Below are 19,697 nucleotides of genomic sequence, written 5' to 3' on the forward strand. Positions count from 1 at the left end.
CCTGGTGAGTAAAAACATAAAAATCAAACCATCTCCTGTCTTACTGCACTGAAAGGCTCATAATTTGACACTATAAGAGCTGATCTGTTCTCTCATAGACTGTATGTGATATTCACAGAGGCAGGGGGGAATTCTTTCTATGTGTTTTTTTTTTTTTTTTTTCCTCTGTATGCGCTAGTGAAAAGCCTAAATTGCAGAGGTATCTTAAGCCACGGACATTTTGAAAACAAACAAATCCATCCCTGAGATGCCTAGCTGGCTCTGCAGTCTCCTCTTCTCCCTTATGTAACGTAGGTCCTGTCATAGTGAGTCAGCTTCAGGAGCTGAAGTTCCCAGTGCAGCAACATAGCTCTTGTTAATGCTGACCCAATTTAACAGGCAGGCAAGCAACAAGCATGATGACTGGATGGCAGGATGATGTCCGCCTGGACTGTTGGTTGACTGCCTGCTATTGGATAGCAAATTAGATTGCTGACTGGCTGGTTAACAAATTTCTAGTGTGACTGGTGGACAGGCTGGCTGGGTGAAAGGCTTAAAGTCACGAGGAAATGTCATTTCAATGGTGTGCTGCTTCTGTAATTTGACAACATTCAGATGCTGAGGTAGAACATAACAGGGAGAGACAGTTCAAATATTCAAAAGTGCTTTATGCATAATTTTGAACTGTCACCAATTTCGATTCTTCCAGAAGAAGAAATTGCAACCACCAGCATGCAACCATGACATCTTAGCAAGAGCAGCCTCGGTTTTCAGGTGCACACCGTGTTGCCTTTTGTGTCACTTCATAGTTGTGAAGTTGAAATTTTTACATAAGGGGGCTGTGGCTGTTCAAAAATATTTTTTTTACGCATAGCATAACTACTGATACTGCATAAAGTCTCTTTATGGCTGTTTACATGTAAAAGTGATTGGATTTTGATGTAAAACATTACTATTTTTTTTTAAACTCTGAAACCCTTTGGTGTTATGCATGTTCATGCAGGCGCACATGTATGCACTTATAAATGCACCATAGGCATTTTTATCAGGATAGAGGACAGGGCTAGCATCAGTCCTGACACTGATTGATTTGGCACACATACAGATGAATCAGTGTTGTTAACCTTTCCTATTTTCTTGTCCACACCAAGTGAGACATGAAAGTCCAACTAAAGTGTGTTCTGCTCCAGGGGCCAAAGTTGTTGATAACTTTGGGGCTAAGGCCCTTTACTTCAAAGGGCTTAGCACCGGCAGGTGGCAAAAAAGACACGGCTTGGGTCTTGAGCGTTTATTTTCTGACAAACAGTCTAGACTGTACATACATGAGGTATTCGTTAAAGGGGCTACATTATTTGTGTATCAGTGTTGAATACCTTCTTCACAGGAGCCATTTTGACATGAAATTGTAGGATAAACAGAGGTGATACTGATGACATTAATTAGTGAATGGTGAAAACTCAGATATGTTATTTTTGAAGATACTCAGGACACCGAGTTCGGGGTGCATTTTTTCTTGTAATGACGACTTTCTTTTTTACATTTTAGGTGGTCCTTTTGGCTTACTAAACCAGGACATCTGGTCGCTGTATGCTAGGTGCTAAGCACAGCAGTATCATTAATGGCATCAGCGCTCAGTGCATGACACATAAATGAACCATACAGTGGACACGGGAAGAGAAAATAGCCAATTGCGATGTCTGACTTGGTATTAACAGACTGTATACTTACGTGTCTTGTGTTAAGCTGAATTCCCTACAAAATCCGTGTACATGTGTGGCTGCTGAAGACAGCTCGGACATGAGGACAAGAACTGCTTCAAACCGGCTGTTACTGCAGCTTGCACATGTGGGCAGGTCGTGATCGTAATGTTTGATATAAGCACTTTCATTGAGTTTTGTGAAACCAGTTTATCATCTAGTGTAATAAAAGCCTAGAAAATAATAAGTTGTTAAAACTGTTGCATTTTTTATGTATGTATAATTTAATTAACCGACAAGAAAGGAAAATTAATGTAGCGGAAGAAATATATGTTTTAAAAAGGAGTAATATGGACAACACCACTGAAGCCCTTTTTACTGTGTGTTAGCATTAATGTCAGTAAACTGATAAAAAAAGAACTTGTTAAACACTGCACTGTGGGGTATATTAAGAAGACTGCATGATCTCATTACTGACTCTGTCATTACATAATAGAGGCAACCACTGGTTGGCCAAACCAGTGAACAGCGCTGGGGTAAAAGGGACAAGGTGACTGTCATGAAGGTCCTCTACACGGTCATCTTAACAGTGACATTGATAATTCAGGTAATTTTGGGGATATACTCTTCTGTATAACATAAATATATTGAGAAATAGCAACATGGCAGTCATTTATCATTTCAACAATGATACTCAATTTATATACTACATTTTATGCAAACAAATGCAAGCTGCTTCACTGTAAAAATAAAAACCACACTGATAATAATACCAATAGAATGCAATATATATATATATATATATATATATATATATATATATATATATATATGTGTATATATATATATATATATATATATATATATATATATATAAAGTTGACTGAGCTTCATTCCATATTCTGGGATGACAGGGACCTAAAACAATCTCCTAATAAATACAGTGGTCCCTCGTTTATCGCGGGAGTTACATTCTAAAAATAACCCGCCATAGGCGAAATCCGCGAAGTAGTCAGCTTCATTTTTTACAATTATTATAGATGTTTTAAGGCTGTAAAACCCCTCACTACACACTTTATACACTTTTCTCAGACAGGCATTAACATTTTCTCACTTTTCTCTCTTGTTTAAACACTCTCAAAGTTCAAACCTTCGTAGAAAAATAAGTCCAGTATTATAGAATGAACGCATTCTGTACTGTACAGGAGACACGGCACGCAGGAGATTGATTGACAATGGTCTACAGTCCCTTAGCCAATCAGTACACAGAACACAATGCGCTGTAAAAAAAAAAAAAAAAAAAAAAAAAAAAAATGCAAAATTGCACTAAAAAAAATCCGCGAAACTGCGAGGCCGCGAAAGGTGAACCGCTATAGCGAGGGACAACTGTATTTGTCCTGCATAGATGTAGAACTAAGCCATGGGCGGCGCTGGGGTGGTGCTTGCTGGTGCTATAGCACCAGCAGAGATTACAATAGCACCTCCATAGCACCACCAAGAAAATAACTGAATTATCACATTTAAATTCTAGCTCTCTCTGTATATTTTTGAAGTTATTAACTCTACTCTTCTGGTGTACAGTCAGATCCACTCTACTTACTTCTTTTGTTGTCAGTTCGGGGTGAGTCGCTTAAGATGGTGACATCACTCACTCTCGCTCACGGTCTCGCTGTAATGTAATGTTAATCTGCGCTCACGCTTCCTGCAAATTCTAAAATATTACACTCAAGTCAAGAAAGTGTGCGTTTGTGCAGTGAAATGGTAAAATGTGTACGGTTAATGAAAACTTGATACCATGGACAGTGCTTTGATTGAAGTGGGTGTGTGTATAACCTGTTGTAGATGTTGCGTTGTCAATAGTGCTGAAACGCAGCAGAGGAGATGGTTAGAGACAGAACATGTCACTTGGTTACTGCTGTTAAGCCTGCTGGTTTTGCTTATGGACTTCCAAAGGGTGATTCTTGGTTTTTGTTTTAATTAGCCTATTGTTTTGTTTATTGCATACGATTTGTCCTACAACTCCTACAAAGCCTCACATCTGCTGTTTTCCTTATTTGACTTTAATGTAGGCTGTCTTTTGGCTTTGTTTGTCTGTCAGTGTAATATGAATAGTAATAGACATTGTTTTTAAATTAAAAAGCACGCATTTAATGCTGATTGCTGGATTGGTGTGTGACTGATGATGTGCACTCTGGCTCGGAAGTTCTGTTAAGTTATTGTTTATGCTCTTGTGTAGCCCGGGTTGTCTCCCATGTTGCTGACGCAATTCACTTGTATATTAAACACGAAAAACGCTGTTGTTTTGTGAATTAATAGAGGCATTGGTAAAAACATATCTGAAACTTACTTTTGAATCCCGTGCGTCTAGCTTTTGCGCAACTAAAGGTACATCCATCAGCCCCATCACTGAATGATTCAGCCCCACTACAGCACCAGCAAGAAAAAATCTCTGGCGCTACCACTGAACTAAGCGTTTAAAAACCAGTAAAACTAAAATCTATACAGACTTCGAAACAGTAGAGGTGTGTGCTCTCTCACTCATCCTGGTAAAAGAAAAAAAAAAAAAACAAAAAAAAAAAACCCTCTGGCAGCAACGTTTTGTACAATTTTTCCTCTCTGTTCCAGTCTTTTTGGAGAGTCCCCTGAGAGGCGTGTTACAGTAGTCAGGCCTGTTAGGAATAAAAAATGTGCTTTAATTTCTCTGTATCATCAGGAAAGCTCTGACCTTCGTAATATTTCTGGTGATAAAAGGCAGTTTTAGTTACATTTCTGATAAGCGCTTCAAAGCTTAGGTCATTGTCAGAGATGACCCCCAAAGCGCTTAGCGTGGGATTTAATGTTCTCGGTCAGTAATTTCAGCTGTGTCATCATGATCTCCTGTGCCGATTTGGGCCCAATTACCATAATTTTAATGATGGTCTGGCACCATTTTAATGGCAGGCTGTACTGATGATCCACTGATGAACAAAAATAACTGTGTAACTTCAACAAGTTACTGATCAGCCTGCCTACAATTACATGGCATACTGGAATGCTGACCGCCTGTTTCCCAAAGGTTTGTGTGATTGTGAATTGCCTGGCTGCAGCTGGATGGCAGTTTGGGTTGCTGACTGGTTTTTAAATGTCTTGTGTGACTTGTAGAGTGGCTGGCCAGCTTGGAACCAATTGTCATTCCTTATCACTTGTTCTAAGACCTGTATGAATGGCTGGTTTGACTGACTAATTGTCTCACTGCTGGGTGGCTGACCATCTGGCTGACTGATTTTGCAGGCTGGCGAAAAATGTCTCTCCTCATCAAGGATGGTGTCAACAGTTGTAAGATGTATGACTTGGTCCACCTGGTAATTATGGAGAGTCGCTTGTTTGGTGAAACGAGGTGACGTGACAGCTGCCACAACACTGACTGGTGTTTGAGAGAGAAGGAGGGAAGGACTGCGGGTGGGAAATTAACAGAGTGGAAAGGACTTAAAGAGAGTAATGGAGGGGTGAGAAGAAGTGAGGAGTGGAGGAGGAGGGAAAGGCTGTGAGGAGAAGAGACAGAGAGAGAGAGAGTGCGAGAGAGCTGTGTGTGAGTGAAAGAGATGATGATGATGATGAGGCAGTGCAGGACTTCCCTCTCTCTACTTCTCTGTCTTTTACCAAATGCATCAACAGATTGTCTCATTGTATCAAAATAGCATTATTATACTGCTCCTGACATAACCGCCTTCCACACAGCTACCCCCCCCCCCCCCCCCCCCCCCCCGCCCACACACACACACACACACACACACACACACACAGTTGCACAGCAGCATTAACATTTACAGTGCATCATGAGACTTGAATGATTCATGCTTTTAACACAAACTAAAAATGGACAAACCCTTGCATTATCACACTTGAATTATGCAAACTTAACAGACAGATATTCAATGTCCTTTGAATGTTTCCAAGAGATTAAAAAAAAAACACGAACTGTGCAAGCAGTGGATTCAGCATGGCTCTGCTTCAAACATGTACAAACTGTACATTCAGCACTGTAGGGCTTCCTCTAAATCAAGTTTGATTAAAACACTGGCTTATGTTTTACACGTCTAAAATGAGGAAACAAAGCAAAACAAAGGGATGTTGGACATTAATGTTTTGTTTGTTTGTTTTAATTACATCACTTTAAAACTGGGTCTCTTATCACCTATTGATAGTGTGTTCTTGATCAAGGTAGTTAATCCCAGATACTCAACTCCCAGCAGGAGACAATATCAAGCACTTCAAGGTATGGATGTGAATATATATATATAGATAGAGACACAATCAAATGGAACAGTAACAATTAATAAATGCATAAATAAGACAATACATATTATGTTTAAGTGTCAGAAACCAAGAATGTACTAAACAGTACTAGAAACAGTACTAAAAAATATATCAGATATAGGGGTCGCAAATTCACTAACTGGAGGAAAATGTTAGTTTCATAGTGCTAAACTGCATATTTAGCATGCAGCAGTGTGGTAAGGAGATAACCATTTAATTCCTGACAACCCAGCATGGAGATTTTACCCAGGGGAACACTTTGACACACCTTAAACCCAAGTTTGTTCATAGATGGATGAGCTGTTTTGTTGTAGGAGAAGATGACCTGTGGCAGGTAGGATGACCAATCCGTCTTTTTGGTGAGGGGCAGAACGCGCAGCAGATCATATAGGGTATGATTCATTCTCTCATACTGGCCGTTACTGAATGCCATACAAGCTGCTGAGTTGGTGGATCTAGGCACTCTCAAGATTCCTGTCTTGATGCAAGTGGAGACAACTTGGCACATCAAGTCTCCAGAACCACTCATTGACTAATAACTTAATTACAGTGGACACCTGCTGGTCATTGGTAGGAACGGCCAGGGGTACTTTGAGAAAATATTAGTCATGATCAGGAGATTTTCCATTCCATTTCTTGGATGAGCAAGGTGAGATCAGTGGCCAATATTTGATTTGGACATAGCACAAGTAAATGGTCCATATAGTAGCAGGCAAGTGGCAGAATGTCCTTGGCAACCAGACAATGTTTGCACTCCTTGCACCAGCATTTGACATCAAGGTACATCCCGGCCCAGTAACATCGCTGTCTGACCAAGTCCGTGGTTTGTTACACCCCTTGGTGGCCATGTTTCTGGTGCAACTGGTGTAGGACCTGATTCTTAAGTGACAATGTCAGGAGTACCTGGAGGACCTGTTCTCCCCCATCTGGGTGAAGCTAGAGCACACCGCCTCCTCCACCTGCTCCACTGGGCGGTTCCACTGCTTTACCAGTTGCAGCATGAGTTTGGAGATTTCAGGCCGTTCTTCTGCATCTGGATGTTTCTCCCTTGCTCAGTACACCAGGAACTCCTGTATGATGGGAGCTTGATCTGCATGGGAGTACACAGATCAGAGGAAGTGTGGTGAGGAAACGCTGAGATATTTGTTTGTGTTACCTCAGTTGTTGGCTAGATACTGACAGCTTGCTGAGAGGACTGCGGAGGCAGACTGCCAGGAACCATATGTTTAGCTGCCCTGAAGTTAAGGTACTGCTGAGAAAGGACATCTGCATTTCTGCTGCTCTTGCCAGACCTGCACTTGATCACATAGTCCAAGGCAGAGAGTCCAGCCATCATTGCTCAGTGGCACCTTGCTTTGCAGTGGCAAGGTGACTAAGGGGATTGTTGTCAGTGTATACCACCACCTTCTGCCCCAATATGTACTCCTGAATATTTTCAGTCATTGCCCACTTGAGGACCAAGAACTCCGTCCACTCATGCCCCTAAGTATAGGCGATTTTCTGTCCCTGGGTACATACACTATCCACTCTGTCACTGGCGCACTGGAGGAGGCAGCTAAAATTAAAATAGTAAAAAAGACAGGCAAAGGGCAAAACAGTGGTGACAAGGACCTGCGACAGACAACAAATGATACTGCCAAAACTGTCCTAAAACAAACGCCTCAATAAAGTGAAAGGATACCTCAGGTACTTCAAGGCATCCTACTTACCAAGAGCTGATTCAAAGCAGTACCTGAGCTGCTGGTGGTCAGAAGGTCCACCAGTGCAGGGCAAACATGGGAGAGAGTAAAGAGGTGTTTTCCAAAGTACCAAATGAGCTGCCTTTTTACACTGCAGGCAGTAGTTAAAAATTGGCTGTGGGAGGAGTTGTTACCTTAACCACACCTTCATGCAGGGACGGGCTAAAGGAGCAATGTTCCCTGTTACACAAAATGCAGATATGAAGCAAATAACCATGTGACACATGGTCTTTAGCAATCCTTCTGTTCTGCCTATAACATCTTCCTTTTCAGCCCCATCAAAACTGCTGTATTTATTGATTACCTTAATGTAAAAATAAAATATAACCAAATGTGTGCTGTACCACTTGTTACCCAAGATGCATCTGCTTTAACACACACACATGAATATACACAAGCTCACAAGCTCATACACCCCTCACACACACACACACACACACACACACAGAGTTGTGAAGCATGATTGTGCAGTGCTGGGTCTGTCCCATGGAAATATCTGATTTGGATTGGAGAGTGATGGCGGGGTCCATTATAAATAGTCCTCCCTAAAAGCTAAAAAACACTATCTGCTATTGATTATCTGTCAGCACATGTTAAACCTCACTGTCACTGGTCACAGTCTGCCCCGTTAGCCTGAGCCCCACACACAAACACACACATACACACACACACACACACACACACACTGCATGCACAAGCTATACATTCCTCTACTCCTCTGACACACAAACATACAGTACATGCACAAATGCACATGCACATATACACATATACAGTACAGTCTCAGACAGAAATTACACAAAAGCCCTGCCTTTTAAAACAACCAATTGGTTGTTTTAAAAGTGACAAAAAAGTGACGCCACGGCCTATGGCAGTGGTTGTAGAGGACCGCACCAACTTTTAGGAAGTTTGGTCACCTTACCTAATATCTGAGATGACTGAGGTATTTGTGTCTCCAACAAATAGCTTGGTCTTCTCAGGAATGGGAGGGGAGAGTGCTTCTTTTAAATAGTCAGGGAGACACTGGGAGGAGCTTGCGTCTGCTGTGGATTCTGACAGTAAACTTTGGCGAGCAAGAGAAAAGGGCTGAAAACACAGTAAAACGTGAACAGTAAAATGAACTATCCATCCATCTTGAGAGCTGTAATCTTTTTCTCACCTTCAAGATTACGTCTATGGTTAATAACTATTCTACATGCTACAGCATTATCACATACACTGGACATAAGCACTGTTATGAATCCCATCGAGTTCTGGGAAAGATACACCCACATGCTTATGGTTATTGTTAGATTTGGGCTTATGTCAAGTCTGTTTTAATGATTGGCCAACAGGGCAAACAAATTTTCTAATGAGTCACAGTGCATGTGGGCATCTTGCCCAGAACTTCAGTGGGATCCATAATAACGCTGGACAGAACTATCTCCAGCTAGATTATTTTGGCACAATCCTCTCACTTTGCTATGGGAAAATTTAACCATGAAGAGTTGCAAAAACTTTGTGAAGAGGTGATATACAAACTTGTTGCTGCTTCAGATACTGTAGGGGTCAGAGCCAGAGCACCTTTAAATGACCTTGTCTCATGCTTAAGGTTGATTATTTATTATTATATTAATTGTTTTTATTATTTTTATTATTGATTTATTATTTTATGCTGGGTGCTGTGGTTTTTTCTCAGTGTTTTTTTTTTTTTTTTTTTTTTTTTTTATTTCCTCAACTCTAATTTCTTCACATAGCAAATAAACTACCCCTTAACCTAAACCTAAAGCAATTACACCGGCATAGTTACAGGTTGGAGAAGACACTGGCACTACAGCCACTTTTTAACTTGCTTTAATCAGCTTCCAGGTGTTAATGTGTGTGAACGTGTGAGCACGTGTCAGAGTGTTCCACACTGGTGTACTGTTTGTTGAGGCAGTGAGTACATTGCTACAAAAACTGTATTTTAAGCCTCTAAACAGCCTTTAATTTTTTTTTCTTTGTGCATGCCATAATCAAATATACTGTAGGAGTAGATGATTAAACAAAATACAGACATAAAACATGACATCATAATAAACTCTCACCCTATGCGCCTTTTCTGTTCTTCATGTGCTTGGGTGAGAGATATTTAACCAAAGCTTTTTGCTGCACTGACAGCAGCTGAAAAACATCTTTCTTTGCCCACATTGTTCTCACTTGAACAGTCTGTGGTAAGGATCAAGGAAAGCTTAAGTGGGAAGATTCCCAGTTGTGTTTGATGTGTCCATCATATTGCAGCTTCCACTTAGAAATGCATGCAGAAACTTACGCGGAGGAGGCAGAAGTGGGGAGACTTGGCTGTGTATTTCGATGTGTATTTGCATATATTGCCAGTCCAGTGAAGTGGTTATTGTGTGTGGTCCAAAAAAAAAAAAAAAACATTTTCCAAAGTAAAACTCTGCATAATTGGCCTTTAAAACTTCACTCACAGTTGAAATCTCCTCAGTATGATTTGAGAATATCATGCAGGTTGTTGGCAATGGCAAATGAAATGTTTGTACCCATCCACTGTCCTGACCTCCACACCTCAATGTCACACTACTGTCTGTTTGTAGTTGCATTTCTAGGGATATTTGCATTTCCAAGATGTTTCATTCTACAAATTTTCAGAAAAACAGGCTATAAAAGTAAGGGTCATCTTTTCCTGTTAATGGTTCCAGGTAGCTCCAGGTATACTTATCTTCTTATTTTGAAAGAGCTGTAAAATCCTAACCGTAATGAAAAAGTGTGTAATCTGAGATCTGCAGCCAAAGTGCTGTTAAGCTTCCCTATTAAACTGCATATGTCTACGAAGAATTACGGTATTAATTTTCTATAAAATATAATCTATTTTGATGTAATGTGATTTCACCCAACATCAACATTTATTTCTGGCATGCTGCTCTCTATCCAGATTAATTTTTTCACCACTGCTATATGGCCTGAGTTAGTGGTTAGAGTACTTTGCACAGAGTAAAGCAACTAGGTGCACGTTGGGGGATACAACACTGTACATCACAGTTAGCTCTATTACAGCCACCACAGTGACCACAACATTGGTGTGTACATGTACATTTGTGCCTGTGTGTGTCATTGTGTGCACACATGTGTGTATGTGTGTTTATGTGTTAATTTAAACATCTCTTCCCTGACATCTGGTGCCCCTCTAACTAGAAGAGTTTACACATGCAGGACACAGGTGGTACAAGCGCTGGCTGGTTAGAGTGGGATACAAATAGAAGTGAAATAGAAGAGCAGTGAGTGAATAACACACTTGTATTTTAAGCTGAAGGTCAAGCACACACTCACAAGCACAGATCAGCCCGGGGCAAAGAGTATTTGTAAATATATTTCATGGTTTGTTTCAGCTTACCAAGAGGTGCCAGATGGGTGGCATTTGCCACACAGGACTCTGATAGATAAGGTCAAAAATTGAATTAATAAGCAGCTAGACTTGCAGTTAATACACATTCAAAAATATATTCACTTTACAGGCAATTTCTGCTTAATTCAGTGCATCACATCCTGATTGGAATTCCTCCCCAAGTAACTGGTCGGCTGCATTTAAATTGCTCTGGAATATCTCATCTCGGCAGCAATCTCCAAGCAGTCTCAAAATTCAAGAAATACCCTATGAATAATTAACTTTATTAATGTGCTATGCTTTATAAAGTTAGAAAGTGAATGATAAATGCTCAATTGGAAAAAATACTAACAATGATATATAATTCATATTCAACAACCACATAAGGTACGACTGTAGCTTGATTGATTATACATGCAATATTTTATACATGCAACTTCAAAATAAGCCAAGGAAATCCATAAAGGTATTGCCAAAATATGTAAATGTATTGCCTGCACAAAATGTTTTCCCCGCCAGAAGTGAGACAACGATTTAGGCACCACAGATGTGACCTTTCCTTTGCTGTCATGAAAGAAACAATGAAAGAAAGAAAGAAAAAAACAAAAAATCAAAAACACCTATCTGACTCTGGGGATTTTTTTTTTTTTTTCTGTTAAAGTCTCATAGAGGTGTGTGAGATTTCAGCCAAACTCACTAAACAGTATTGCACTCTTTTAGCAGTGCAAATTACAATTGCAGTTAGCCAAAATATTGTCATTTATTGTCCTGTTTGTTATTTATCACTTTCAACCCATGACATTTGCCCTATTTCGTGCTATAAAGTATTTTGCAGCATTCATGGTTGCCTGTCTCTTGAAAAGATATTTTCAAAAATGTATAAATGTGGATGAAGTTTGATGGACAGATAGGCCTTGGCCTAAGGGTTTGTTGATTAGATATTGATAATGATCCACACTTGGAATTTGCATTTGTGAGCTGGTTGGATAGCATTGCATTCAAATATTTTATTTCTTTATATTTAGTCAAGCTTGGCCCTGCTGGACAAACTTATAAATTGTTCAGCTTTGTACTCTAGAGGTACTCATGTCATATCAGGGAAAATTTTTATGTAAATCTTTAGTATCTTTCCCCGAGTCTCTTTCTCATTCTCTCTCTCACACTTTCTTGTCGGTCACAGGAAATCCAATTTGACTCTCTCTTCCTCTTTCATGTGAAGATTAACACCATGTCAGTATATGCAAAGTTACCTTATATAAGCAATGTAACCATATGTAGCAAGCATCAACTCTATATTATTTGCCTGAGTGACAAAATCTGTTACCAAACTACAGCACTTAACGTGAAGTTAATGTGAGTCTGACTGCCAAACCTCAAGAGTCCCTCAAGAGTCCCAGATTCATTCTCAGCAGCCAAAAATGTACCCATACCCGACAGTGTCTGCTCCCCAGTAGTCAGGTGGATCACCTCTGCTGTCAACAGCTGGTGCATGTGATTTTTACACAGGGTGTAGTTTTCCATAGTTCTAATGTTTTTTTTTTTTTTCTTTAAAATGTTACGGCCAAAATCACACAAACATGCAAAATCTGAAAGGTTATTGTAAGCCATGTGCCAAGAGTTGCTTGCAGTCAGTGAAAATTGGATTTGCCATTTAGCCACTGGAGAAGGCTTGGGCCCATATTTCCAATTCAGCTCTCTATATAGGTGTGATTGTTTGTGTATGTGTGTCTGTGTGTTTGTGTGTGTGTGTGTGTGTGTGTGTGTGTGTGTGAGAGAGAGAGAGAATGGAACAGAGAGAGAGAGAGACCTACTGGTCACTGTAAACTCAAATCCTGCAGTCAAAGTAAAGTAGGGCTTTAAAACTCTGAGTCATGCCATCCAATCTTAAACTCCTCCTGCATATTGTAGCGCATCATGTCTCTGAGTAAAGCTATAGGTAGTCAGCCATATTTAATGTATACAGTAATGGCAGACATGTCTAAATGGATGTCTAGTTGCTGTTTCACTTGCTCCTGACATTTGTAAACTTCAGCCTCATCTCAGCCATTACTGGATCTTCTAGATAAAAATTTAGTAGAGAAGTATCAATAATGTATGTGCAGACAGGCTACTCTACAGAGCCTTGTCATAGCAGGAGGTCAGGATGTCTAAGCTTTTTTTTTTCACACTGCAGGGCTAATCTGAACCCATCATCCCCTGGCCCGTGTCCACAGCTGGATATGCCCGGCAGCCAGGCTACAGACTAAACTTCAGATTTGTTTGCTCTTATTTAAAGCTCCTATTTGTAGAATATTTAACCCAATATATAATTCTCAGATTACATTTAAATAGGATAGTGTAATGGCTATAGAAAAATGAGACCATTGCTATGCACAATATTTTTTTATGTATTGCTTTCTACTGTATGTATTTATTCTGCAGCATTGGGTAGAATTAATGTATTCAAAACCTGCTATGCAGTAAACTGATTTGCCAGCTTAAACTACAGCAAAAACCCTGTTTATCCAAACCCCACAAAAATGTATGTAAGTTCAGGAAAGTGACATTTTCACATGACTGAAACACATGAAAATAAGTAAAAAAGTGAGCTATGCAAAATTGCTGAGGGTTTAAGAAAGACAAAAAGTGCATCATAAAAACAGAATGGATCAGTGACTTGAAGTGACAATGTGGACCATTTTGCATAGTGTACCTTTAAGAAACTGTTATTCAATCAGTGCAATGCAAACATGGAGCCTAGAGCAACCACTATATTGTCATCTGGAGCTAAACCCATTTCTTGTGTTCTTAATTGAGAAAAGAGCACCAGAGAAATACAATCCGTCATGTTTCCTCCTCGCTCAGCTTTGTGTGATTACAGTTTACCGAGGCTTGGTCCAATAAAAGAGCCACAGAGCCACCTGAGTCCATGTGAGTTTTATTGACCACCCCGGTTCACTTTTTTTTCAGCAGCATGAACTTATACAGACCAAATGCAACATGCAAACTTTGCTGCTACAGTTCAGACCCAAGAAAACTAACCATAGGTGTGATTCCACCCTGACATGACCTCAAGATTTTGTAGTCTTCCCAAAGCACCGATGTAACAACAGACAGAGACAGTCTGAGCAAAAACATGTCACCCAGATCTCGTTTCAGAGGCCGTTGTACTAGGTCGGCCCAGAGGGCACATCGCTGATGTCACAAAGCCTCAGCATGTAATGACAGCATGGTGACATCAACCTGTCAGAGGAGTGCTCTCGGACTGTGATATGGTCTCTCATTAAAAAACCTCAGCCCCCACCGGTGTGACGTTTCATTTTTCTGTGTTTCTCTGGTCTCATTTCCCTTTTATCACTTGAAAACATCGCTTAAGTGCAAGTACAGTCATCATCAATATTTGTAGCCGGCTACTCTGTGTGTGAGTACGTGTGTATGTTTGTTTCAGTTTTTTGACTGTGAGGGATCTGGGTTGTGGAGGATTAGTCTCTGAAAGACACAAATATTCAGCTAAAAGCTTTGTAACACTGATGAATGTCAAATTCATATTACAATAATATAAAATTTACATTCATGAAGACTTCTTTCCACTTTATGTCCTTACCACAGTAACTCAATGAGCAATTTCCGACACAGATCTGTCTCTGTGTAGCCTAATGATGAGCTTTTGCTGTTCCAAGGCTCCTGGATCATGTCCAGTTCCTTTTATTTTTTATCTGTGCTGAAAATGAGCAGGATTTCTGCTTGCCATTATCCATAACTTCATCCATTAAGTGTGCAACCATAACATGAGAAATAGACGAGGGGTGAAATAATCTATTTTGTGGAAATATTTGTTAAGATATAATGTGAAGATGTTGTCACAGAAGCCATGTTGGTATGCTAGATTTTACAATGCTGAAATGCAAGACTGTAGTTATATTTACAGTTAAGGTGATTTCGTTTTTTTTTTTTTTGTTTTTTTTGTTTTTTTTAATTTGCTTTATTTATGATATTATCGTTTTTTTTTTTTTACATTCATTCATTGCAGCTTCAAAACTGCAAACCCTACAGCCATCTTAACAAGTGAAAAAATCCATTTAGTTAATCCAATAATCTTAAATGCACTCTGTGCTTGATTTTCACGTTTCGCTCTGTGTTCCTTCAAGTTGCTGACGTCTCAGCACACCCTCCCACCATCGTTTGCTTAACTGCCTGACAGAAAACAGGCCCACTCTGCAGAACTCTTCATTCCTTATTTCTTTAAAATCTTACCAGCAGGGAAACACAAATCTATGCTTTACAAGCATTTTTCAACAGAGTCAGCCTGTCTGATTTCTAAGGAGAGAGGATTGTTTCTGTAATCCTCATAGTAAGCTTTTCCTAAGAAAGAATTTTTGGAAATGCATTCTTTCATGTGCTCATTAAAGGGTCAAAAATATGTTTCATTTTTCATAGTTAGAGGTATAGACTTCAAACATGGTGATAGAACTGGAATCCTTTATTTGGGTAGAAGATTTATGCCATGCTTTGGTGGTCAATACTGTACACTAAAACATAGTTATTGTGCTGCTATTTCAGCTTTACTAATCAATTTTTGAGACCCCCTGTCATTTTAATTTATTTTGGCTTTTGGCTTTTATTTAGCACCAGTTCAACTGAGCTTGGCCCAGATGGCTCACAATGAAGAAGGGCTTTTTAAAATGGAAACCACAGGCACACTCAAAGGGAACCAATCTAGCTGAACACCAGGCTGACAAAAACTCTCAACATTCTGTACTGATGTCTTTTCAAGGCATTAAAAGATTTTTTTTCTTTAGTGTAAAGTGCAGTCCACATGATGTAGCAGCACTGTCATGTTGCATGGTATGTCAGGTCTTATCATCCTTGCATCACATGTGTTAGCAAAGGCTGTGGATCTCTCTTTTTTTTTTAAGTATTCAAAAACCCAAGTAAAAACAGATGGTGCGTACTGAGCCGTAGATCTGCCTCTGCCTGCATTCACTTTCACTGACATTCACCTGAGCCTTTGCTTCTATTTAAAGCCACCATTGTGTAAATTCCACACATAGACCCCCATACATTATTACACGCACCCATACTTTCACAAACATGCATACATGCATAAACAATGTGCATATATAGATGTGGTGACAACAGACTCAAGCACACACACAGTACTATATAGAAACAATTATAGAACAGTCATATATATAGCACTATATCCACAGAGCAGTGGCATGACAGAGAAGTACATTATGCATTAGCTACTATGAATATTATGCGCCACCTTTGCTTATGAGTTCTTTTAACAATAGAATTGCCTGTGTGTTTGAATTATTTACTAAATAGCTTAAGGTTTAAAAAAAATCCCAAATGTATATAAACATTTTTGAAATGAAAACCTTAAATAGCATCATATTTTGAAATGTCTTTCTCAACCTATCAGACCTCCTGAATCTGTTGCTCCTGAAACCTCTCTTCTATTACCCCCCACCCCACCCCTCCACCCCCTGCTACCACATGCCGACTGCTCCCTCAGCTCATTTTGTTCCCGGCTGGCAGCCCACCTTTCGTCTCTTCAACAGCCAAACCTTGCAGTTTTGGCAGAAACAGAAGCTGCTACCATTGAGAAAGGAATTCTCTTCTATGAGTTATTATGTGTGTATCTGTGTGTGTGTGTGTGTGTGTGTGTGTGTGTGTGTGTGGTGCGTGTGTGGTGTGTATGTGTGTGGGTTGGTGGGTGGGTGTTTTGGACCAGGACATACAGAATTATGTAATTAGAAAAAACATAAACATGTGTTGTACCAAACTGGGTATACTGCCATTTCAAAAATAACATGTTAGTCTATGTGTATGTGCATGTGCATGTGTGTGTGTACGTGCTGTGCATTGACTTTGGCGTGTACCCTATGCATTCACACCTTTCTCACACTCACGTTTGTCGGCTGTCATGTGTACTGAGGGTTGATGACCTCAACCCATTAAACACCACATGTCATACGCTCACTGACAGTGCCTGTGCCTGTGTCTGCTGTCTTTGTGCATCTACCAGTACCGCGTAAAATGAAAGAAAACATCAGATATGCACACAGTCCACAAGGTCATACCTACAAGCTTCTCTCTCTTTGGTTTAAACACTGTATTAAAATGATGCTCTTGCTGCAAAGTTTTTAGTTCATCTGTGGAGCAGCTAAAAAAAAAAAAAAAAACAAGATTCAAACAAAATGTATGTTTTTGGTGCACTATGCTAAATTTATAGTTTGTTGAGATAACAACATTTAAACTCAACCGAAAAAAAATGTGGCATAATTAAGTGCATAATTTATGAAAGAGTCAGACAGATGATGTGAAAAATGTAGACTCAGCTTTCAAATGTCATGCTTCTATATTTTTGGCACCTCAGTCTAAAGTATCATCATCATGGGTGCAATGGTGAGAGCTACAAAGATTCAAATGTCAAATTTGGTGCTTATTCAGTGTTTTTTTTTTTTTTTTTTTTTTTTTTTTTTTTTGCTTATTCAGTGTTTACAGCTGACGGTAAAGGTCCCAGTTCCAAGTGCTGAAGACACTTCTTGGATGAGAAGTGAATCAATAATCTACAAATAGCCCAGCTGATCTCGATTCAGCCCTATGTGTGTAACTATGACCTGGGTGACTGACAACCTACAGAGACATTTTAATGTTGAACATTCTCTCTGTTTCAACAATGAACACGTCTTCATGTGCATGATTAGCCTGCCGTGAACTTGGAAAGTGGCCTCTGCTACCTACACAGAGAAAAACAAAATCTATACATTTGAGTATATTTTGTCAGGAGTATCGACCCGCATGCCTCCAACAAGAAAAGCTGTTGGTGTGTTTGATACACTGAATCAGTCCTTAAAGCAAGTAGCCTTCCTTTCCTGTCTAAGCACTGAGGAGACAAGTGACATTTTCAATTCTCTCACAAGTTTCCAATTTACATATTGTTCAAAGTTTTAGTCTGAAAGTTTTTATTCAGACTGGCTTTTTTTTTGTTGTTGTTGTTTGTTTCAGAAAAGAGTCCTGCTGAGCACCTTTCTCACTCAGCTGTGATTTACAATGCAGGTGGCTTTTAATGAAATCTGGGTCCTGCTCTTCAGTAACAAATAACACAAAGCAGGAATGCAGTCTACATTTTAATGAAGATCCTGTAAAGAATGATTATACATCAGCAAATTTCATTAGCTGACCCTTTAATATTTCAGATCTTGAGATAAAGGCCAGGAGAAAAGTGACTTTTTTTTCTCCTTTCTTTTCCCCCCTTTGGGCTTACGTTAGTGCTGGGATGTATTGCCACGAGTGCTATGGCTGCTGCCGGAAGGGAGCAGCCACGAGAAGTAAAGATTTGTTTTAAGCATATTTCACACACCATGCACGCTCACACACACCATATACACACACAGGAACAAAACCAAGTGCATCAAGGGAACGGATGAGGACATCTATGACAGCCAGGCTCTGAATGCTCCAGGGTGTTTCTGCTGAAACATTTATCCTTCACCTAGGACAGACTCCCTATAGTCTCACTACGGTATATATTCAGAAAGAGGCATGGTTCTATGCCCCGAGGCTCTTTAAGCCATGCCAACACCCAGTGGCACATGAAGCATATGTAGGCTGGCTATTACTAGAAACAGGGACTGGCTAAAGGCAGAGAGGTCACAGCAACACATGAGATGAGAAGGTGATAAGAAGGGCAAGAGGAATAAAACTACAACACATTTTATTTTTATACCTTTGGATTTACATAATTCAAATGTAATAAAAAATACAGTGCACGCTTGCCAGGTATATCTGTTAAGCCAGGAACATTCATCATGCAATTAAAACTATTTTTTGCACCGATGGTTATGTAGTTTGAATTTTTTAAAAGTAAGAGTGCTCCCTGTATGAATCTAAGCACCTTGCTGAAGATTCAGTGGGGAAGACACAATTTGCCACCTCGTTGAGGTGTCAAAATGCGCATGGTGTTTGTTTGGACCAGCTGACCTTCAGCTAATGGATGCCTGCTAACACCGTGCTTAATTTTGCCTCAAAGTGTAAGTGAGCTGAAGCGCCTGCAACTGGCGTGCTGAAGGAAAGTGAATACACTAATAATACACCTTCCGTTACAGGTAAACAAAAGATATGGCTTGGTGACATTATTGTGAAATGCTTTTATTTTACATACTTGTGCCACTCATTTGACATTTTTATGATGTACTACAAATGTGAAGCATCAACACCAAGACTCTGGCATTTGCCCTTTGCCAGTGCAATATGGGTAATAAATTTTATCGTGGTATAAATTCTATCACCTGGTTTATAGTCTTTCTCATAGTCTTTTAGTTGTGTAGACTTTTAACCAAAAAACTAGTTGACTTGATGAGCTATCTAAAAATGCTTTATAATATGCAAAATCAGATATTATTATTATTATTTTTTTTTTTAAAGTATGCATCACAAAATGCTTAGGTTTATTTAGATAACTATACATTGAGAATAATGCCCTCTGGAAAAAAAAAAAAAAAAAAAAAAAAAAAAAAAAAAAGCTGTTTTACCTTTTGTTACCACACAGCTGATCTGCCTTTGATGCTCCCAAAATTTACACCTTGTGGGAATATTAGGCCAATGAGCTTCTCCATTTTATTGGAGAAGTTT

The sequence above is a fragment of the Myripristis murdjan genome, chromosome 14 (assembly GCF_902150065.1).
Source record: "Myripristis murdjan chromosome 14, fMyrMur1.1, whole genome shotgun sequence".
Lineage (NCBI taxonomy): Eukaryota > Metazoa > Chordata > Actinopteri > Holocentriformes > Holocentridae > Myripristis > Myripristis murdjan.